Genomic DNA, 23,776 nt, shown 5'->3' on the forward strand with positions numbered 1-23,776 from the left:
CTGACCAGGTATCAGATGGAAAGGATTATCAGGGCTAGTTTGTCCAGAGCAGGCTTGGCCCAGCCAGATATGAGATACTCCACCCACTCATTCAGGATCGGGGCGGCAACGGCTGCTTTCACGGCAGGTCTAGAGCCAGGGAGTGTGAAGAAGGTGGGGCGGTGTGAGTCGGACTGCTACAAACGATATGTTCGCCCGTGATGTACCTTATCATTTATTGTTTGCAGTGTATTTGCAGTGTTGATTGTCTTATTTTGTGTGTTTGACAAGATGAAATGTCTAGAGAGTGAAACCTTGTCTCTTGTTTTAATAGGGCGACCGGTATGGGTGATCGGGCATTCATATATTTCCAGGGTGGCTCAGTGGGCGGCGCACCGGAATTGGATGCGGCACATCCCACAGACACAGTTTGAGTGGATGGATTTCCTGGGCATGAGATGGAGCTGGCTCAGGAACAAACTGGAACAGAGACTGGCGGCGCAAGGGGCAGCACCCAAAATGTTAGTGATTCACCTGTGTGGGAATGACCTCATCGCCATGGGTAGAAGGCTTCTCCTGCAGGCCATGAAAAGCGACTTAGGCGAGATTTGCAAGCGCGTAGGGCAGTGCGATGTCCTCTGGTCAGAGATGATTCCACGCAGAAACTGGTGAGGGGCCAAATCGGGCGAGGCTGTTGAGCATTCCCGGAAGCGACTCAATGGGGCGATGCGCAAGCTCACCGACCGGAGGGTCCTGGGCTTCATCAGACACGACATGATCCAAGAGAACGTGAAGGGGTACTTTGACGACGATGGAGTTCACTTATCGCCAGTAGGCATGGACCTTTTCCTGTTAGACCTAAGCGAGGTGCTAGAGAGGAGAGGTTGCTGGTAGACTATAGCTGTGGTGGGGGCCCTGGCGGTGACGGGGGCCACCGCCAGAGCTGTGGCGGAGTTACAGGGCGATCTGGAAGCAGGTCGGTGCCAAGGGTACCTCTGCGCTGCACCATAGGGGGTGCCAGAGCCAAATCCGAGGAGCCTCCTGGGAGGGTCCTGGAAGCCGTGTCGGCACCCCGCTAGTCCATCGGGTGGTTGTGGGCCTGAACAACCGGGGGTTTGCTATGCGACGCTCTGCCCGGGAAGGGGCGTGAGTAGAAGTTACCAACGGTCACGTGATCCTGTAGGAGAATCACGGACGGCAGCACATGCGGGGTTCGCCCCAGTGCTGCCAGGCTCATCAGGCGGGCAGGCGGCCCAGTTGGTTGCCTGCCCTTGGATCGCCCGTAAGATAACCCACCTCTTACATAACGGTGTATGTAATAAACCTGCAGCAATTGTACCCAATCAAACAGTCTGTGTTGTGTGTTTATTAATGGGTAATGTATATTGGTTGGAGGGGTGGACAGAGGGATGCCAATGACGATACTGTGCCACTGGCTCCTGATACGTGATCCGAGGGTGCCCGTTTCACAGGGTTCCTTTTGGTTCCCAGTCCGGCCCTGGTAGAGGAGGTGGCAAGGCTTTGTATGTGAGGCAGGCAGTTTTGTAAATAGATCTTGCCTCCACCGGAAGCCATGGAAGAGAGGACAGGATAGGAGTGACATGGTGGATTCGTTTAGGCCCTGAAAAGGGAGCTTCTGAATGGAGGATGGATTTGAGAGGGGAGAGGTGGGATTTGGGTTGGCCCCTCTGAAGAGAACTGCAATCATCCATGGGGCCTCTGAACCCGAAGCCGGGCCGCTGGGGGAGGGGTGCTGGCAGCCGGGTGTCTGTGTCACTGTGAGTACCCACCGCTCCGGGGAGGGTGATGGGGCTTGCTCGCCGTGGCTGAGTAGGCGCCAAACACCACAGCAGTGTGGGGTGGAGGGCAGAGAGCTGGGGTGGGCGGTTGCTCTTCCGTGCAGTGCACACTCAGGGCTGCAGGGCGGGTCCCTGTAGTGACTCAGGGGGTGATCTCACTTCTAGACTCAGTGCGTGGGACTGCCAACAACTTTGGAGTTGCCATGGCAATAAATCTCCAACTTCAAAGAAGGATGTGCGCCCTCTTTATTCCAAAACACCTCCCGCCCCTCACTTGGGGTGAGTTTTGGGAGACATTATCTGGCCTCGTGCCTCGCCTCAAGACGCAAGCCACGCCCCCTCCCCAGTCTCCACCCGAGCCAACCAATGAATAGAGAGAGCCAGAGCCGACCCTGGCTCGGCTCTGGCTCTAACAGCCCCTGCGGGAGCCAAGCCCTAAAAAGGTTTCCCATGTAAGACGAGCATCGTGTAAAAATATAGTTAAAATGTCTTAAGAATAAAAAAAATGTGAATTTCTTCAAGGCAGGGAAGCGTTTGGCCGCAGTACCTCAGATTGAGTCAGGGCATTGAGAGGCCTTTATGAGCAGGGACAGTTTGTCATCATGAACTTAGAAACACTCCTGTCCCACCTTCATGACAATGAATGAACGAGAGGAGAAGCAGGGGTCATGCGCGTGGTTTAGATCCTTGTTAGAATCTAGTAAATCAGACATGTTTTGTACAGCACGCGTGCTGAACTCACATATTTCAAGGTGATCTCGTATGCGATAATAAAGAAACAAGCGCCAAAAATATTCGCCAATGATCACACAATTTGTTCAAACGGGGAAGCTGGGATTGACCTGGTATTTTCTAGTTTCACATTGTGCATTTCAGCCACAAGTGGGCCTTTCATTCTCCTGTTTTACATCAGAGGTTAATGCTTTGACATTCCTTCTTGGCACACGAGGTTAGAGCTGGGCAGCCGGAAGAAGCCACGAAGGCTCGGCTCGTTTTGGGCCCGGGGCTCGAAGAAGACCTCGAGCCAGAGCCAGGCATCTCGCTCGTGCTTTCAGGGGTTCTCCCACCTCTCCCTCCACCAGTGCACCTGCAGTGTCCCTCCCCAAACTCCAGTGGTGCTACTCCAGTGCACCTGCCATGCCCCTCCCCAACCCAATGCAGTGCCCCTCCCTGGACTCCAGCAATGCCCTTCATGGTGCCAACCAGTGCACTTCCAGTGCCCCACTCTGACCTCCACGGTGCACTCCTGTCCTCCCTTTGGCCTCCACAGTGCCCCCCTTTGGCCTCCGCAGTGCCCTCCCGTGCCCTTCCCGGCCTCCACAGGCGCATCCCCGCCAGGCCGGACCTCCCTCGGTCACGCCTCCCTGGGAAGAGGAGGCCGGGCCCTCCATCCCTCCCGTGACACAATCCAGAAGAAACACCTCCCCCGGCTCTCTGTCTGTCCTGAGAGCCGGGGCTGTGGAGGAGGCGTGAGAGGCCCGGAGAGGAGACCGCAGTGCAGAGGAGGCCGAGCGCCCAGACGGCAGGGAGGAGCTTTGTGGGCGCTAGCTTCGGAGTGTGGGCGCTAGACCTGGAGTGTGGGCGCTGCGTCGTCAGGAAGGAACTCTGGGAGCGCTAGATCCGTAGTGTGGGCGCTGCACCGGCAGGAAGGAGCTCTCCGAGTGCTAGATCCGGAGTGCGGGCGCTGCATCGGCAGGAAGGAACTCTGTGAGCGCTAGATCTGGAGTGTAGGCGCTACACCTGCTGAGAGGATAGTGTGCTCACTACAGCCGCTGTGTGGCTGGGGTCCCGCATGAAGTTTCTGGAGGAACGAGCTACTTAAACACTATTCCCGGAGTGTGGGCGCTATATGGCTGTGGCGACCCCTGCACCTGTATCAGGAAGGAGCTGCGCGAGCGCTATACCGAAGGAAGGTGGTCACAAGAGCTATAGTGCCGCTTTGTTGCCGTGGGGAGGAGCTATGTGAGCGCTACATTCAGCGTGTGGGCGCTATACTGTGGAGCTGGGGTTCCACCCGCAGATACAGCGGCTTCGTCTCTCTGGATCTCCGCAGGGGCTCAGGTAGGTTCCACTTCCTGCTTTTTGTGGCTGCGTCTGGCTTGAACCCGACGCTTCAAGAGTTTTCCAGTTGTTTTAAGCTGGGCTCTGTTTGGTTTGGCGGCAGCGCCGCTGCCTGGTTCGGTCGGGTGAGTGAGCCGGAGCCGGTGGTGCCTGGTGGGAGGGGAGGGGGCTGCTGCAGCGCCCTGAAGCACCCCACCCTCTCTCAACCAGTCAGGCTGCTCAATGGAGCCTGGGGGACCATGGGATGCTGCAGGGAGCCCTCCTCTTCTTCAGACACTGCTGGCAGCCTAACTACAGCACCCAGAATGCACCCGAGGTTCCCACAGTCTACCACTAAACGGGGATACCAATGTTCCCTGGTGGGTTTGGACAGTTCTGCAGGATCTTTTATGCTTTGCATTCTGGTACTTGGAGTTTTGTTGGTCGCCTTAAATTCAGAAAGTCGGGTCTGGTCACTGGTGAGGTCCCACCGCAGCGGTGCCACCCTCAGTAAATCTGTTGAGCACTGGTGCCCACGTGCCCTCCATCCTGTTAAGCCATGAGAGTGGCAGGGTGCCCCTCCTCCCTGTGTGAAGGGTCCCTCTCTGTCTTCTTTACATCCCTCCTCTGTGTGTCTGTCTCTCTCTAGGGTGCTTCTCTTCCTGGTCCCTGTCTCCCTCTTCGAGTCCGTCTCTCTCTCTCTGCGGTGTCTCCCGCTTCTGCATGTCTCTGTTTCTCTCTTCTGTCGGTCTCTTCCTCTGGGCTGCTTCTCTTTTTGGCCTCAATCTTCCCCTTCTATCTGTGTCTTTGGGGTGTTGCTCTCCTCTGTCTTTGTCTCCCCCCTGAGCTGCTTCTCTTCCTCTTCCCTGTCTCTCCCTTCTCTGTGTGTTTCTGTCTCCCTCTCTATTTCCCTTGCTGGTGTGTGTGTTCGTGTCTCCCTCTGGGCTGTTTCCCTCCATGTTCTGTGTGCTTTTGTCTCCTTCTGTGGCCCTCCCCTTCCTGTTCTGGGTCTCTCTCTCCTGTCTTCCCTGCTCTCCTTCTCCCTCCCCTGCTCTCCTTCTCCCCCCCCCTCTCCTTCTCCCCCCCCCCCTCTCCTTGTTCTGTGTGTTTCTGTCTCCCTCTGTCACCCTCCCCTTCCTATTCTGTCTCTACTCTCTCCTCTCGTTTCCCTCATTGTCTGTGTGTTTCTGTCTCCCTCCCATTCCTGTTCTGGGTCTCTCTCTCTGGGCTGTTTCCCTCCTTGTTCTCTGTGCCTCTGTCTCCCTCTGTGACCCTCCCCTTCCTGTTCTGGGTCGCTCCCTCTCTCTCTGGGCTGTTTCCCTCCTTGTTCTCTGTGCTTCTGTCTCCCTCTGTGACCCTCCCCTTCCTGTTCTGGGTCTCTCTCTCTCTCTCTCTCTGGGCTGTTTCCCTCCTTGTTCTCTGTCTCCCTCTGTGACCCTCCCCTTCCTGTTCTGGGTCTCTCTCTCTCTCTCTGGGCTGTTTCCCTCCTTGTTCTCTGTGCTTCTGTCTCCCTCTGTGACCCTCCCCTTCCTGTTCTGGGTCTCTCTCTCTGGGCTGTTTCCCTCCTTGTTCTCTGTGCTTCTGTCTCCCTCTGTGACCCCCCCCCCCCTTCCTGTTCTGGGTCTCTCTCTCTCTGGGCTGTTTCCCTCCTTGTTCTCTGTCTCCCTCTGTGACCCTCCCCTTCCTGTTCTGGGTCTCTCTCTCTCTCTCTGGGCTGTTTCCCTCCTTGTTCTCTGTGCTTCTGTCTCCCTCTGTGACCCTCCCCTTCCTGTTCTGGGTCGCTCCCTCTCTCTCTGGGCTGTTTCTCTCCTTGTTCTCTGTGCTTCTGTCTCCCTCTGTGACCCTCCCCTTCCTGTTCTGGGTCGCTCCCTCTCTCTCTGATCTGTTGTCCTTCCTGTCCTGTGTGTTCTTGTTTGCCTCTGGGTTTGTTGCAGTTGTCTCCGCACAAAAGGCTCTTGTTTTAAGTCCCTTCAGCTGAGAGAAGTTTGACTTGTAAGGATTACCCCTGACCCCCTCCTCCAGCCATCACCCGTGACGTCATCTACACACCCTTGGGTGCCCGAGCATCTCCATCTGGGGCTCCAATGGGGGTAAATAGTGCATGAACTCGCTGTGTTTCAGTGCTTGCCGCCCTAGAAAAGTATTGGGCACATCAAAGGTGTGAGATCTGACATGGTAAGGTTTCCCACCCTGTGGGAAGTGCCGGTACTGCCCCAGGAAATGTACAGCATCCCTGCTGTGAAGTGCCGGTACTGCCCAAGGAAATGTACAGCATCTCTGCTGTGAAGAGTTGGTACAGTCCCATTAAATGTACAGCATCCCTGCTGTGAAGTGCCGGTACTGCCCCATTAAATGTACAGCATCCCTGCTGTCGAGTGCCGGTACTGCCCCAGGAAATGTACAGCATCCCTGCTGTGAAGTGCCGGTACTGCCCCAGGAAATGTACAGCATCCTTGCTGTGAAGTGCTGGTACTGCCCCATTAAATGTACAGCATCCCTGCTGTGAAGTGCAGGTACTGCCCCATTAAATGTAAAGCATCCCTGCTGTTAGGTGCTGGTACTGCTGCCCCATTAAATGCACAGCATTCCTGCTGTGAAGTGCCGGTACTGCCCCATTAAATGTACAGCATCCCTGCTGTGAAGTGCCGGTCCTGCCCCAGGAAATGTACAGCATCTCTGCTGTGAAGTGCCGGTACTGCCCCAGGAAATGTACAGCATCCCTGCTGTGAAGTGCCGGTACTGCCCCATTAAATGTACAGCATCCCTGCTGTGAAGTGCCGGTACTGCCCCAGGAAATGTACAGCATCTCTGCTGTGAAGTGCCGGTACTGCCCCAATAAACGTACAGCATCCCTGCTGTGAAGTGCCGGTACTGCCCCAGGAAATGTACAGCATCCCTGCTGTGAAGTGCCACTACTGCTGCCCCATTAAATGTACAGCATCTCTGCTGTGAAGTGCCACTACTGCTGCCCCATTAAATGTACAGCATCCCTGCTGTGAAGTGCCGGTACTGCTGCCCCATTGAACGTACAGCATCCCGGCTGTGAAGTGCCGGTACTGCTGCCCCATTAAATTTACAGCATCCCTGCTGTGAAGTGCCGGTACTACTGCCCCATTAAATGTACAGCATCCCTGCTGTGAAGTGCCGGTACTGCCCCATTAAATGTACAGCATCCCTGCTGTGAAGTGCCGGTACTACTGCCCCATTAAATGTACAGCATCCCTGCTGTGAAGTGCCGGTACTGCCCCATTAAATGTACAGCATCCCTGCTGTGAAGTGCCGGTACTGCCCCATTAAATGTACAGCATCCCTGCTGTGAAGTGCCGGTACTGCCCCAGGAAATGTACAGCATCCCTGCTGTGAAGTGCCGGTACTGCCCCAGGAAATGTACAACATCCCTGCTGTCGAGTGCCGGTACTGCCCCATTAAATGTACAGCATCCCTGCTGTCGAGTGCCGGTACTGCCCCAGGAAATGTACAGCATCTCTGCTGTGAAGTGCCGGTACTGCCCCAGGAAATGTACAGCCTCTCTGCTGTGAAGTGCCGGTACTGCCCCAGGAAATGTACAGCATCCCTGCTGTGAAGTGCTGGTACTGCCCCATTAAATGTACAGCATCCCTGCTGTGAAGTGCCGGTACTGCCCCTGGAAATGTACAGCATCTCTGCTGTGAAGTGCCGGTACTGCCCCAGGAAATGTACAGCATCCCTGCTGTGAAGTGCCGGTACTGCGCCATTAAATGTACAGCATCCCTGCTGTGAAGTGCCGGTACTGCCCCATTAAATGTACAGCATCCCTGCTGTGAAGTGCCGGTACTGCCCCATTAAATGTACAGCATCCCTGCTGTCGAGTGCCGGTACTGCCCCAGGAAATGTACAGCCTCTTTGCTGTGAAGTGCCGGTACTGCCCCAGGAAATGTACAGCATCCCTCCTGTGAAGTGGTGGCAGGGCCGGCTTTAGGGCGGTGCGACCGGTGCCACCGCACCGGGTGCTGGCTTCCTGGGGGCGCCGTGGCTGAAAGTTTATTATGCTTTTGAGGCACCTGCTGCAGCGTTTTTTACCCCCCAATTACCAGGCCTCACATACATGTCAAGAAAACTCCTGTGATTAATTATCTTCCTGGAGAGAGATCAGCATTTTGTATAGTTGAGGTTTTGACTTCGGTGAAGTTAGTGCAGAGGGTTAATGTGCCTGCTGCAAAGAACGTGTACCAAGTAGATTACAGAGTACGTATGATGTAAACAGATCAGCAGATTACTGCTTTCAAAAGAGACATCCTTTTGTTACTTGCAATTTATAACAAAGTCCTAATATAGAATAGTGAGCTATTAACTTTCATCCCAGAACTGCATACACACTGCAAAGTATACATTATTAGAACATTGATTAATGTTGCAAAAAGGGTTAATTTGGCCAGAAATCGATTCTTATTATTAAAGAAAACTCCCAACTATGCTGTTTCTTTTTCGACTCTGAGTTTGTGCTTCTCCACACCAAGCACTCCTAAACTATACGGCCTACCAGTATGGATGACATGTGACTCCTACACTTTTAGTCCTTTGGCTTATGTAACACTTCCTATACACTGATTTACACACATATGATTGATTGTCTCTGTGTAATGTGCGTGTGATGCAAAGTGCTTGGACACCCCACACTGGTATGAGTGGTGCTATATAACTAATTCAATGCATCTGAGAGAGAGTGGTTATTGAGACTTGGTCACTGTTAAAAGGTGCTAGTGAGAGAATCCGTGGTGGAGGTGGTCATTGGGGGGACGTCAACAAACATTGTCGCACAGGGCGCCACCAGCACTAAAGCCGTCCCTGAGTGGCGGTACTGCCCCAGGAAATGTACAGCCTCTCTGCTGTGAAGTGCCGGTACTACCCCAGGAAATGTACAGCATCCCTGCTGTTAAGTGCCGGTACTGCCCCAGGAAATGTACAGCATCCCTGCTGTGAAGTGCCGGTACTGCCCCAGGAAATGTACAGCATCTCTGCTGTGAAGTGGTGGTACTGCCTCAGGAAATGTACAGCCTCTCTGCTGTGAAGTGCCGGTACTACCCCATTAAATGTACAGTATCCCTGCTGTCGAGTGCCGGTACTGCCCCAGGAAATGTACTGCATCCCTGCTGTGAAGTGCCGGTACTGCTGCCCCATTAAATGTACAGCATCCCTGCTGTGAAGTGCTGGTACTGCTGCCCCATTAAATGTACAGCATCCCTGCTGTGAAGTGCCGGTACTACTGCCCTATTAAATGTACAGCATCCCTGCTGTGAAGTGCCGGTACTGCTGCCCCATTAAATGTACAGAATCCCTGCTGTGAAGTGCCGGTACTGCCCCATTAAATGTACAGCATCCCTGCTGTCGAGTGCCGATACTGCCCTAGGAAATGTACAGCATCCCTGCTGTGAAGTGCTGGTACTACTGCCCTATTAAATGTACAGCATCCCTGCTGTGAAGTGCCGGTACTGCTGCCCCATTAAATGTACAGAATCCCTGCTGTGAAGTGCCGGTACTGCCCCATTAAATGTACAGCATCCCTGCTGTCGAGTGCCGGTACTGCCCTAGGAAATGTACAGCATCCCTGCTGTGAAGTGCCGGTTCTTCCCCAGGAAATGTACAGCATCCCTGCTGTGAAGTGCCGGTACTGCCCCAGGAAATGTACAGCATCTCTGCTGTGAAGTGGCGGTACTGCCCCAGGAAATGTGCAGCCTCTCTGCTGTGAAGTGCCGGTACTGCCCCATTAAATGTACAGCATACCAGCTGTGAAGTGCCGGTACTGCCCCAGGAAATGTACAGCATCTCTGCGGTGAAGAGTTGGTACTGTCCCATTAAATATACAGCATCCCTGCTGTGAAGTGCCGGTTCTACCCCAGGAAATGTACAGCATCCCTGCTGTGAAGTGCCGGTACTGCCCCATTAAATGTACAGCATCCCTGCTGTGAAGTGCCGGTACTGCCCCATTAAATGTACAGCATCCCTGCTGTGAAGTGCCGGTTCTGCACCAGGAAATGTACAGCATCTCTGCTGTGAAGTGGCGGTACTGCCCCATTAAATGTGCAGCAGCCCTGCGGTGAATTGCTGGCACTGCCCCATCAAACGTACAGCATCCCTGCTGTGAAGTGCCGGTACTGCCCCATTAAATGTACAGCATCCCTGCTGTGAAGTGCCGGTACTGCCCCATTAAATGTACAGCATCCCTGCTGTGAAGTGCCGGTACTGCCCCATTAAATGTACAGCATCCCTGCTGTGAAGTGCCGGTACTGCCCCAGGAAATGTACAGCATCCCTGCTGTGAAGTGCCGGTACTGCCCCAGGAAATGTACAACATCCCTGCTGTCGAGTGCCGGTACTGCCCCATTAAATGTACAGCATCCCTGCTGTCGAGTGCCGGTACTGCCCCAGGAAATGTACAGCATCTCTGCTGTGAAGTGCCGGTACTGCCCCAGGAAATGTACAGCCTCTCTGCTGTGAAGTGCCGGTACTGCCCCAGGAAATGTACAGCATCCCTGCTGTGAAGTGCTGGTACTGCCCCATTAAATGTACAGCATCCCTGCTGTGAAGTGCCGGTACTGCCCCTGGAAATGTACAGCATCTCTGCTGTGAAGTGCCGGTACTGCCCCAGGAAATGTACAGCATCCCTGCTGTGAAGTGCCGGTACTGCGCCATTAAATGTACAGCATCCCTGCTGTGAAGTGCCGGTACTGCCCCATTAAATGTACAGCATCCCTGCTGTGAAGTGCCGGTACTGCCCCATTAAATGTACAGCATCCCTGCTGTCGAGTGCCGGTACTGCCCCAGGAAATGTACAGCCTCTTTGCTGTGAAGTGCCGGTACTGCCCCAGGAAATGTACAGCATCCCTCCTGTGAAGTGGTGGCAGGGCCGGCTTTAGGGCGGTGCGACCGGTGCCACCGCACCGGGTGCTGGCTTCCTGGGGGCGCCGTGGCTGAAAGTTTATTATGCTTTTGAGGCACCTGCTGCAGCGTTTTTTACCCCCCAATTACCAGGCCTCACATACATGTCAAGAAAACTCCTGTGATTAATTATCTTCCTGGAGAGAGATCAGCATTTTGTATAGTTGAGGTTTTGACTTCGGTGAAGTTAGTGCAGAGGGTTAATGTGCCTGCTGCAAAGAACGTGTACCAAGTAGATTACAGAGTACGTATGATGTAAACAGATCAGCAGATTACTGCTTTCAAAAGAGACATCCTTTTGTTACTTGCAATTTATAACAAAGTCCTAATATAGAATAGTGAGCTATTAACTTTCATCCCAGAACTGCATACACACTGCAAAGTATACATTATTAGAACATTGATTAATGTTGCAAAAAGGGTTAATTTGGCCAGAAATCGATTCTTATTATTAAAGAAAACTCCCAACTATGCTGTTTCTTTTTCGACTCTGAGTTTGTGCTTCTCCACACCAAGCACTCCTAAACTATACGGCCTACCAGTATGGATGACATGTGACTCCTACACTTTTAGTCCTTTGGCTTATGTAACACTTCCTATACACTGATTTACACACATATGATTGATTGTCTCTGTGTAATGTGCGTGTGATGCAAAGTGCTTGGACACCCCACACTGGTATGAGTGGTGCTATATAACTAATTCAATGCATCTGAGAGAGAGTGGTTATTGAGACTTGGTCACTGTTAAAAGGTGCTAGTGAGAGAATCCGTGGTGGAGGTGGTCATTGGGGGGACGTCAACAAACATTGTCGCACAGGGCGCCACCAGCACTAAAGCCGTCCCTGAGTGGCGGTACTGCCCCAGGAAATGTACAGCCTCTCTGCTGTGAAGTGCCGGTACTACCCCAGGAAATGTACAGCATCCCTGCTGTTAAGTGCCGGTACTGCCCCAGGAAATGTACAGCATCCCTGCTGTGAAGTGCCGGTACTGCCCCAGGAAATGTACAGCATCTCTGCTGTGAAGTGGTGGTACTGCCTCAGGAAATGTACAGCCTCTCTGCTGTGAAGTGCCGGTACTACCCCATTAAATGTACAGTATCCCTGCTGTCGAGTGCCGGTACTGCCCCAGGAAATGTACTGCATCCCTGCTGTGAAGTGCCGGTACTGCTGCCCCATTAAATGTACAGCATCCCTGCTGTGAAGTGCTGGTACTGCTGCCCCATTAAATGTACAGCATCCCTGCTGTGAAGTGCCGGTACTACTGCCCTATTAAATGTACAGCATCCCTGCTGTGAAGTGCCGGTACTGCTGCCCCATTAAATGTACAGAATCCCTGCTGTGAAGTGCCGGTACTGCCCCATTAAATGTACAGCATCCCTGCTGTCGAGTGCCGATACTGCCCTAGGAAATGTACAGCATCCCTGCTGTGAAGTGCTGGTACTACTGCCCTATTAAATGTACAGCATCCCTGCTGTGAAGTGCCGGTACTGCTGCCCCATTAAATGTACAGAATCCCTGCTGTGAAGTGCCGGTACTGCCCCATTAAATGTACAGCATCCCTGCTGTCGAGTGCCGGTACTGCCCTAGGAAATGTACAGCATCCCTGCTGTGAAGTGCCGGTTCTTCCCCAGGAAATGTACAGCATCCCTGCTGTGAAGTGCCGGTACTGCCCCAGGAAATGTACAGCATCTCTGCTGTGAAGTGGCGGTACTGCCCCAGGAAATGTGCAGCCTCTCTGCTGTGAAGTGCCGGTACTGCCCCATTAAATGTACAGCATACCAGCTGTGAAGTGCCGGTACTGCCCCAGGAAATGTACAGCATCTCTGCGGTGAAGAGTTGGTACTGTCCCATTAAATATACAGCATCCCTGCTGTGAAGTGCCGGTTCTACCCCAGGAAATGTACAGCATCCCTGCTGTGAAGTGCCGGTACTGCCCCATTAAATGTACAGCATCCCTGCTGTGAAGTGCCGGTACTGCCCCATTAAATGTACAGCATCCCTGCTGTGAAGTGCCGGTTCTGCACCAGGAAATGTACAGCATCTCTGCTGTGAAGTGGCGGTACTGCCCCATTAAATGTGCAGCAGCCCTGCGGTGAATTGCTGGCACTGCCCCATCAAACGTACAGCATCCCTGCTGTGAAGTGCCGGTACTGCCCCATTAAATGTACAGCATCCTTGCTGTGAAGTGCTGGTACTGCCCCATTAAATGTACAGCATCCCTGCTGTGAAGTGCAGGTACTGCCCCATTAAATGTAAAGCATCCCTGCTGTTAGGTGCTGGTACTGCTGCCCCATTAAATGCACAGCATTCCTGCTGTGAAGTGCCGGTACTGCCCCATTAAATGTACAGCATCCCTGCTGTGAAGTGCCGGTCCTGCCCCAGGAAATGTACAGCATCTCTGCTGTGAAGTGCCGGTACTGCCCCAGGAAATGTACAGCATCCCTGCTGTGAAGTGCCGGTACTGCCCCATTAAATGTACAGCATCCCTGCTGTGAAGTGCCGGTACTGCCCCAGGAAATGTACAGCATCTCTGCTGTGAAGTGCCGGTACTGCCCCAATAAACGTACAGCATCCCTGCTGTGAAGTGCCGGTACTGCCCCAGGAAATGTACAGCATCCCTGCTGTGAAGTGCCACTACTGCTGCCCCATTAAATGTACAGCATCTCTGCTGTGAAGTGCCACTACTGCTGCCCCATTAAATGTACAGCATCCCTGCTGTGAAGTGCCGGTACTGCTGCCCCATTGAACGTACAGCATCCCGGCTGTGAAGTGCCGGTACTGCTGCCCCATTAAATTTACAGCATCCCTGCTGTGAAGTGCCGGTACTACTGCCCCATTAAATGTACAGCATCCCTGCTGTGAAGTGCCGGTACTGCCCCATTAAATGTACAGCATCCCTGCTGTGAAGTGCCGGTACTACTGCCCCATTAAATGTACAGCATCCCTGCTGTGAAGTGCCGGTACTGCCCCATTAAATGTACAGCATCCCTGCTGTGAAGTGCCGGTACTGCCCCATTAAATGTACAGCATCCCTGCTGTGAAGTGCCGGTACTGCCCCAGGAAATGTACAGCATCTCTGCTGTGAAGTGCCGGTACTGCCCCAGGAAATGTACAGCATCCCTGCTGTGAAGTGCCGGTACTGCCCCAGGAAATGTACAACATCCCTGTTGTGAAGTGCCGGTACTGCCCCATTAAATGTACAGCATCCCTGCTGTGAAGTGCCGGTACTACTGCCCCATTAAATGTACAGCATCCCTGCTGTGAAGTGCCGGTACTACTGCCCCATTAAATGTACAGCATCCCTGCTGTGAAGTGCCGGTACTGCCCCATTAAATGTACAGCATCCCTGCTGTGAAGTGCCGGTACTGCCCCAGCAAATGTACAGCATCCCTGTTGTGAAGTGCCGGTACTGCCCCATTAAACGTACAGCAGTTGCCTTCCTCGGTGACCCCCTTGCTCGGGGGCAGGGCAGGCTGAGTACATTTTTCCCGCTTTGGATGGCGCGCGGTTTTGTGACGTACACGTTCCATGAACATCTCTGCATCAGAAGGTGCACGGGACAGACCGAAGCGCCGTGTTTATTCTGTGTTTACATGTTATTACACTGAAGTCATGGATACTTTCCCCACCTTTTACAAATAAGACGATGAGTTTGGGAACATACATTTACTGTTTCTTTTTACTCAACACTATAAAAGTCGAGCATTAGTTTCCTTCTGTAATATTTCAACAACGGTCTTTCATGGGTCAGGCTAGACCGCATTTCCGATTTGAAATGATACCTAAGCAAACGGTTCCCTGTTCTTGCACGGATTTCACACCCTGTTTTCTTCTCGCCCTTGCGGCTGCTGCAGAGACGGTCATTAAGGTGGAGACACGTGACACACAGTGCAACAGAGGGCGCGCGGGGATTTCCCTAGTCTCTGTAATCTGGCCACAGGTCTCCATGCGGGTCCGGCCTCTCGTACATGGATGGGCACTCTGTCGAGGTGGCAAGGTTGGCCCAGGCCTGGTGGTCTTGCGTTTGCACAGGACGGCTGCCCTTCTTACCCGCTTGGTTCGGTCTCCGGTGGCTTCGGCTTTGCACACAACCCTTTTAACACTGACCTCTGACCCTGCTCTCTTGCCTCAAGGCAGGAGGGTTGCCCGGACGTGTAATGTCTGCTGCCCTCCTGTGCAGTCTTAACTCCTTGGGTGGCTATTATGGAAGGCTTTCCATACCACACAACGTGGGCACAATCTTCCAGTTCTAGGCTTTCCTGTAACAACCCAATGCATTTTGGGAGCTGTAGTCCTAGTTCAGCCCCAATTGGGTCAAATAATCGAAAGTTCTATATTGTAGGGGTTTTTAGAATTTGGATAGGAATCGGTTCCCGGTGACCACGGAAGCTACGTTGGGCATTGCGTTGATTCCATGGCCGCACAGCGGGCCCGTCCTAGTCGGTGCAGGGGTCTCGGAGATCAGTGCATGGGACTCGGTGTGCGCTGGATTCAGGCGCTGCATTGATTTCTTAGGTCGCATGGGGCTAGGTCTCAAGAGTTTCTCCCGCACATTGACTCCCGCATCGAATAAAACGGCTGCAAGAAGGTCAAAGTATCGATTTTGCTGTTTCTTTTAGTTCTAAACCGAGCTTTCTGTAGCAGGAACAACCTCCAGGGGCCCAGAACTGGAATAGCTTCCCCGGCAGGTCAGAACCCCCAGCAGTAGAGTTCAGGAAGGCTGTAGGTGAAGTCTTTGTGTCCCTGAGACTTCAGAACAGGAGGCCAGCACGCACAGACCCTTGAAGATTCTTCTCAAGCAGGTTCACGGCAAAGTCCAGTCTTTGTCTTCTCCTTGGCCAAAGCAGCCACTGCAGGCCGACCCAGCAAAGGGACACGCAGCAAAGGGGCAGTCTCCTCCTCACAGCTCTTCCGCTCTCCTTCCTTGGCAGGAGTTCCTCCAGATTCCAGAAGTAATCTAAAGTTCTGGGGTTTTAGGTCTAATACTTCTATCCCCTTTTCCCTTTGAAGTCTTTGTAACAAAGTCTCCCTTGCTCAGTAAAAACCAGTTCTGTCCTCTCTGGTCCAGCCACATTTCAAGGGGTGGAGACAGCATTGTGGAGAACAGCCACAGCATATACAGGTGCGAGTGACCACTCCTCCCACCACTCATGCACAGGATGACCCATCAGCAAATGCAGGGCACACCTCCGCTCTCGTTCTGTGTATGTTTGGAGTGAATGCACCAACAGCCCACAAGCAGGCAGAAGCACACAGGATGATTAATCAAGAAAATGGCCACTTTCTAAAAGTAACAAAAACCTAAGAAGCTGCCAATGCTGTCCATTATTTAACACATGTTTTCATTCAGAGTGTAATCATTAAAACATTAACACTGATGACTTTTTTGTCAGATTTAATCATAAATGAATTGAGATCATGGAAAACACATAGTACTACATTAAACCACGAACCTAAAAACTCATCTTAAAGTGCTATACCAAAAATTTTTTTGGTGTGCATATTTGACTTTTTTGGGAAAAGACACAAAAAGACATTTTCTTTTTACAACAAACATTAAAAAAACATCACTCATACCCATTCATACAAGTCATATCTGGACGAACAATATTGATTCATAATACATTAAGGGGGCCATCAGAAAAATTGATACACAATTCAAAGAAGGTACTCTATTTGAATTTGAGTGAGAAGATTGGCCTAAAAAATAAGGTCGACGCGTTTCAGATCTCTTTTCTTGGAGAGATCCTCATCAGGACCAATGATAGACTGCACGAGTGCAGAAACAATCAGAAATAAAGGAATTCCAAAATAGACTTATGATGTCTTGGTGGTTCGTGGACCCGACTAACGCTTCCAGGGCAGTGAGCAATACAACACCTCGGACACCATTGAATCTAAAGTGAAAAGAATAAAAATACCGGCCATTCCCTGCTTGACAGACCAAACGCTACGTTTCAAGAATCCTAAAAATTCCCTGCCCACAGTCGGGTCCACGAACCACCAAGACATCATAAGTCTATTTTGGAATTCCTTTATTTCTGATTGTTTCTGCACTCGTGCAGTCTATCATTGGTCCTGATGAGGATCTCTCCAAGAAAAGAGATCTGAAACGCGTCGACCTTATTTTTGAGGCCAATCTTCTCACTCAAATTCAAATAGAGTACCTTCTTTGAATTGTGTATCAATTTTTCTGATGGCCCCCTTAATGTATTATGAATCAATATTGTTCGTCCAGATATGACTTGTATGAATGGGTATGAGTGATGTTTTTTTAATGTTTGTTGTAAAAAGAAAATGTCTTTTTGTGTCTTTTCCAAAAAAAGTCAAATATGCACACCCAAAAATTTTTTTGTATAGCACTTTAAGATGAGTTTTTAGGTTCGTGGTTTAATGTAGTACTATGTGTTTTCCATGATCTCAATTCATTTATGATTAAATCTTACAAAAAAGTCATCAGTGTTAATGTTTTAATGATTACACTCTGAATGAAAACATGTGTTAAATAATGGACAGCATTGGCAGCTTCTTAGGTTTTTGTTATTATTAGGCTAGGCCTTGCTGCCGTTACAGCCAAGACCCGAGATTGTTTTTTCACTTTCTAAAAGTGGCATTTTAAAACACAGAATTTAAAAACTAACTACACTAAAAAGGTGTGTTATTACGTTCAGAGAGCCCAAACTCCAAATCTCTAGCTGTTCCCAATTGAAAGTTACACTTTTAAAATGTTACAAGGCAGCTTCAATGATAGCCTATGGGAGAGCTAGTACGTGCAAAAGTGAAAAAACGAAATTGACAGTATTCATCAGGACATGTAAAACACACCAGTACATGTCTTAGTTTCACATACACTGCACCCAGCCCATGGTGGTACCTGGGTCCTATCCTAGGGGTGACATATATGTAAGAGAAGGCATGCTAAGGGCCTGGCAAGTGGGTGCACTTGCCAGGTCAACAAGGCACTAAAAAATCTCATTTGCAGACACTGCAGTGGCAGGTCTGAAATACCTTTTCAGGGCTACTCCTGTGGGTGGCACGTTCAGTGCTGCAGACCCACTAGTAGCATTTGCTTTACAGGCTCTGGGCACACACAGTGCACTTTACTATGGACTTAACGGTAAATCAAATATGCCAATCGTGGAGGATCAATCCTAACTTACAAAGGGAACACTTGCACTTTGGCACTGGTAAAGTGCCCTGAGTACCGAAACCAGCAAAAACAAAATCCAGCACACAGTCAACAAGCATTGAAAATGCAATAGGTCTCGCCTTTGATTAAGTTAAAGCCATTTGCTTTGCTAATGGTAATGTATAGCAAAGCAAATGGCTTCAACTTAATGAAAGGCAAGACCTATTGCATTTTCAATGCTTGTTTTCGAGGCTGCTCAACTCCGGAAGCTTCGGTCTCTCACTGTCCCAGCTCCAGCCGCGGTCCTCCCCGTCCGGTGTCCTTGAGTGCACTGCTGCAGCGACCTGGTTAACAGACTTTTATACCACCAGCACGTCACAGTGGAGCATTTTCAACATGTCATCATAAATCACTACTATGCGGGGGATATACCATGGGTTTCAGGTTACCAGGGAGAGCAAGCAACGCACGTCTTTGTGTCTTGAGAAACTTCAAATATTTAGCCACAAAAATGATCCTGTGATGAACCTGAAAGACTTATTTTTCCTACCCAACAAAGGGCCCCAACAGTGAGCTCTCATTTTTTCCTCAGGTGCAGCGGAGGCCTCCCCTCCGCTGGTACCGCGGGCCTCGTGACATCACATTGCAGTGTCTGTGATATCATCCGGTTCTATTCACAGAATTCTTTTGCTGCTGGGAAGGCAGACAACTTTCAGGTGAATTTTAGAATGTGAGGTTTTCTCAGTCTTCGTTTAAAATTAATTATATTTTCACTATAAGGTTCCTCGTCACAGCCTGCCTCACTGCGCTCCTTTGATGTATATACGAAACGATTTTACAGAGCCACGTCCACATACTGTCAGTTTAGCTCCTCCCCTTGCATCGAGTAACGTCCGGTAACCCCCCCCGACACTCCTTTCAAGAGGTGCACATATCAATAGCAACGAAACGTGTAAAAGTTCTCACCCCAGTGAACAGCAGGGGCGCGCGCTCCATGGTGCTGGAGCCTCTCCCGTGGCAGCCCTGGCACCGCGTCCCCCGTGTGCTCGCAGAAGGCTGAGGCATTGAGAACAGAGGGCGGCGCTGCACTGGCCCGTCTGTCTGTGCCTTGTTCCTTTCTCCTTCAATGCACGGCATGCGTGCACTTTCACTATAAAATCTGGAGTGGGTAAAGCAAACGGGCTCATTCGCCCCTGCACACCCACAGCCTATATGTCATGTAAACGTAACACAGTGTCCGGATCAAAGGAAGAAACCCATTTTATCTTCCATGAAAGGACTGTCGGCATGTTCTCTCTTTGCACCCTATGACTTGGTTGTCCCCTCGAATATTGTCAAAAACAACAAAGCCTCGTTAGCAAGTAAACGGTCTTTTAAAGACCTGTGAAGTACTCTGGTGCGGCTGTGTGTGTGCCCGGGAAGCTGTCTCAGCCTGGGCTGCCACACACGACTGAGGGGGGGTGGGGGGGAGACTATAGCCCGTTGAGCCCTCTGGGCGTTGCGTGCCTGGCTCTGTCCATCGTTATTTTGCTCACCATTTCACCTCAGTTTTGCCCTAGTCATTTATTTATTTATTTATTTATTTATTTAGTATTTTCTATGGCGCGAACATGACCCTGCGTAGGGTATCAGAGCACTTTACAGATGCATTTCAACAAACAAAACCTTATAAGTTACCAAGTCATTAGTGATTAACCATGCCTAGATCAAACATTAAGCTACAGGGGAAACATATATACAAGCCCATATATGGTTAATGAGCGACGAGCGGAAGCAAGGGAACGGTCATGAGAAGTTTGTAGACCGTAGTTCTGCTATATGGACTTATGGCAGAAATTTCCTCATCTAGAACGATTTGCTTCCTTTTTGAATGTCGCGATGGATGGAATTCTTCTAATGTTAGGAGGGAGTGTGTTCCAGATTCTCGGAGCTGCCCTGGAGAACGCACGGTCATAAGTTATTTTCTTACAAAAACGAGCCGGTCTCAATGGTAGGTCTGCGTGGCTCCTGGAGAGTCAGCACCCTCCTGATAGCGTGAGGTTTTGTGCGAGGTAAACTGGAGTATTGTGGTGTAATGCTTTGTGCGTGATGCATGCCAACTTGAACTGAATTCTTGCTTCGAAGGGCAGCCAGTTAAGGGCTTTCAAGAGAGGGGTGATATGGTCGAATTTTTGGGATCCAGATATTAGTCTTGTGGCTGCATTCAGACAGGCTTTCAGTGGGGCTCTTGAGATCCTGGGGAGCCCGACCAGAGTTGTGCAACCATACTCAATCCTTGATATGACCAGTGCCTGAACTGCTGTTTTGAGATCTGTTTTATTTAGGAATAGTTTTAGTTTTCGCAGGTAACTTAAATGGAAACTGTTGGAAGGCGTTCCCCGGGGAGGCTGCGGAATGCGTTCCTGACCACCCGGAGACCCACCTTTCCCAGAGTTAGGCCGAGCAAGAGCGGGGAGGCCCTTCCTGGAAGGGTCTCGTACCTAGGATCGCACACGCTGCGCTTACTCTCTTCTGATAGAGGGACACCACACAGTAGTTCTTCGTAAGACAATATACTTTATCGTTAGTTGTAGGGGATCTTTATGATCCGGAAGGCAGGTACAGAATTAGTGTCACAAACGGTGGCGATCTCGGGGTAGCGGGACAGTCTTTGAGTCAGTGTCTCTGCGGAGTATCCGGCGCAAAGCTCTCAATCCTCGAGCTGAGGGGATGTTGCTTCTCTCGGGAATCTCTGCCGATTCTCTTGGAGGAGGGGGCCGCGAGTCACTCAGCAGGCACAGGTGGTTCGGAGTTCGGGGAGCCGCGACAGCGTCATCAGGGCTCAGATGGTTCAGAGTTCGGGGAGCCGCGACAGCGTCAGCAGGGCTCAGATGGTTCAGAGTTCGGGGAGCCGCGACAGCGTCAGCAGGGCTCAGATGGTTCAGAGTTCGGGTAGCGTTCTTTGGTTCGGGGAGCGATCGAGCCGCGACCAGGTCAGCAGGCTCTTGTCAGTCCAGGTCTTCTCTGCCTCCCGTCCCTTCCGCACCCCTTGTTATACTTCCCCCTCCTCTTTGAAGTCCGGGGTCCTCGCCGAGAGGGGTCTTGGTGCCTGGGGGGCGGTGTGTCGGGGCTTCCTGTCGTTCGGCCCTTTGATCTGTTCAGGTGGGTCCGGGAGGGACTCCAGACACACAGCAGGCGAGGCGGCCGCTCACCGGGGGCCTGGTGGTCGATCGAAACCTCCCTTGGGGAAGAGACCAGAGGTGTGACAGGGTCGGCGCCTCTCGGTCTGGCTTGGGGGGGTTTCACTCTCCCTCGGCCGGGCATGCGTGTTGGGGGCCTGGCCGGCCATCGGGATGTTGGGCCATGGTGGCCGGAAGTCTGTGACATGGAGGATCGGTGCGGTTGCAGGGTGGCTTGCTGGTCGGGAGGGCCCACGCCACGAGGCCGGTCTCACAGAAACGGGCATTTTTTGCCATCGTGTTGATATGTGCTAACATGTTCAGGTTTTTGTCCAGAGTAATTCCCAGAGATTTAGTAGAGTCGACAATTTTCGGAGTACACTTTAGAGCCGTGATTAGGTTGGTCCATTCTACTATATTTGATTTGCTTTTTTGGGGCGTAATCTGCAGGAATTCGGTTTTCTGAGGGTTTAGCTTCAGGTGGTTCGTGGTTCGACATTGGAGGGTTCTTGTTAGAGCCTTGTTCATGGTCTTTATCTCTTCTGTCGATGCGACCTTGATGTACTGCTGAGTTTCATCTGCGTACATATGGAAAGAAATGTTCGCTTTTTGTAATATATCCGTGAGTGGTTCTACGTATAGATTGAATAGCGCCAGAGATAGTGTTGATCCTTGCAGAACTCCGATTGTATTTCTGGTTGGGCCTGATAGGGTTTGGTTGACAATGAATTTTTGCGATCTATTCTCAAGAAAGGAACTAAACCATTTTAGGACTGTTCCCTCGAGCCCCATTCTGTTTTTCAACCGATCTAATATTTTGGCATGGTTTTTACTGTGTCGAAAGCCGATGACGGGTCCAACAGGATTAGGAGACATGTTTCTTTGTGGTTGAGAGCCAGTAAAGCGTCATCTACGATGTGCAGAATTGCAGTTTCTGTACTATGGTTTGGTCTGAACCAGATTGGAAATCATTTAACAGATTGAAATCCAAAATATGAACACTCGGTTGTTGTTGGACACAGTGGAATGACTTGACCAGTTTTTAGGCAGGCCGGTATTTGGCCTTGTGACAATGAGGCATTTATGACCTTTGTCCATGACGGGATTAGCAGGTGGTTTATCGAAGACCAGCACTTTGCCAGTAGGGGATCGTTCTAGTGATTGTTAGGTTTAGTGGTCGACATGATCTTTGCAATGTCTAGTTCACTGACCGGCTTAAATCCTGACCATCGAGAATTGTTTTGGGGTTTTTCTAATTCTTGTTGAGCCTGTTGTTCATCTAAAGTACCCTTCTCGCTTTCAATGTCTTTGGCTGCTTTTTTGAGCTCCCCCCTCCAGTGAGTTGGCTTTGTCTGTAAAGAAAGCAGAGAAATCTTCACTATTTAAGATTGTTCGTTTTTGTAATGGCCGTTGCCGATTTGGCAGATTTATTAGATTGTTCTTTTAGTAGACCGAATAGTTTCCTTGGTCTGTTTACTGCATTATCCAGTTCTTTCCTGAAAAAGTGTATTTTTTTGATTTTAGAATGCTTTTATTATAGGCTTTCCTGGATTGTCTCAGTTGGGTTAAGTGGGACGAAGAAGGGTGTTGTCGCCATTTATGTTCTGAAAGTCTCAGTGACCTTCTTTCTTCATTAAGGGCGCCATTGAACCACGGGTTTGTAGGTCTCGACCTTGCTATCGCATAAGCGATAGCAAAGCGAGACTATTGTAAGGGGGTTTGAAAAGTGCTCCCAAAAAGCGGATTGCATGGCTAGCACGCGCACAATCACGCGCATCGTGCCGCCATGCAATCCGCCTTTTGGGAGCACTTCAAAGGGTTCGCTCCCCCGCCCCCACCAAGCGCGCGCGCAGGGGCACGCAGGCTGGCAGCTGCATTCCTCTCCTCGTGTGTCAGGTTACACAGCACAGTGCCACGAGGAATTACCCCGCCTTGTTTTCTCTGTCTTTCCCTTTCAGTTTAGAATTGTTTTCTCTTTCAGTGCATCATTTTCGTTTCCTTTTGGAGCAGTCGGTATGTCAACTGCTGTGTACGCTGCCTTCTCCCACTTTCACTTGTGATGGTTATTACAATTGCCACATATTGTTTTGTATTCTAATTGCATTTATAAAGCATTTACTCCCTCTGACGAGGCTCTGATGCGCTTTATGTGACCATCACTCTGTTTGCTGAGCAGAGAGTCCAAGGACTGAATGAGCATGTGGTTCAACACGTTTATGACCCACTGACACTCACTCTGAAAAACTTGCACTGCCTTTAAGCTCAACCTCAGAGCTCTCAATAATATCATCTCGTGAACATCCGATACCCACAACCTGAACTCAACTTGAGACATAGTTCACAATATGCGTGACACACGAGCCCTCTCTCGTGTGGAAAAATCTACATAAACACCACATGTGGAAAAGCAAAAACTGTTAGGAAAGGCTTCATGAAGTAACACATGCCAAATGTAAACAGGTATTTCATCGCTGACGTGCATTACCTTTCTTTTTTTCCCCTTAAATAATTGTTGAGAAATCGATCCTTTTTTTTCCAACGATGTGAGGGGCATGGACAGTGGGGCTGGAAGGGACCAGTTGGAAAGCTAGTTTGTAATAATTACCGGCTCTTCGGTTTGGCAGGAGCGGCCCTACTGAATGAAAGTTGTGCTCTCCGATGTGTACGTGGCACAATGTGCCTTTAGTGTATCATGGCGCCACCTTTGGTAATCTTAGGGTGACTTTTCCAAGAGTTCCATGGCAGACCCGAATCTG

The 23,776-nt window shown here is 50.8% G+C and overlaps 1 protein-coding gene across 3 annotated transcripts in view; it reads left to right on the plus strand.

Moving 5' to 3' along the window:
- Positions 1 to 3,132: 3,132 nt before the first annotated feature.
- Positions 3,133 to 23,776, plus strand: part of PLD2 (phospholipase D2) — a 495,902-nt gene continuing 475,258 nt past the window's right edge. For all 3 annotated transcript variants that reach the window (XM_085638423.1, XM_085638422.1, XM_085638426.1), the window contains exon 1: positions 3,133 to 3,839. The gene's annotated coding sequence lies outside the window, so the exon portion shown is untranslated. The remainder of the gene's footprint in view (positions 3,840 to 23,776) is intronic.

The sequence above is a fragment of the Triturus cristatus genome, chromosome 12 (assembly GCF_964204655.1).
Source record: "Triturus cristatus chromosome 12, aTriCri1.1, whole genome shotgun sequence".
NCBI lineage: Eukaryota > Metazoa > Chordata > Amphibia > Caudata > Salamandridae > Triturus > Triturus cristatus.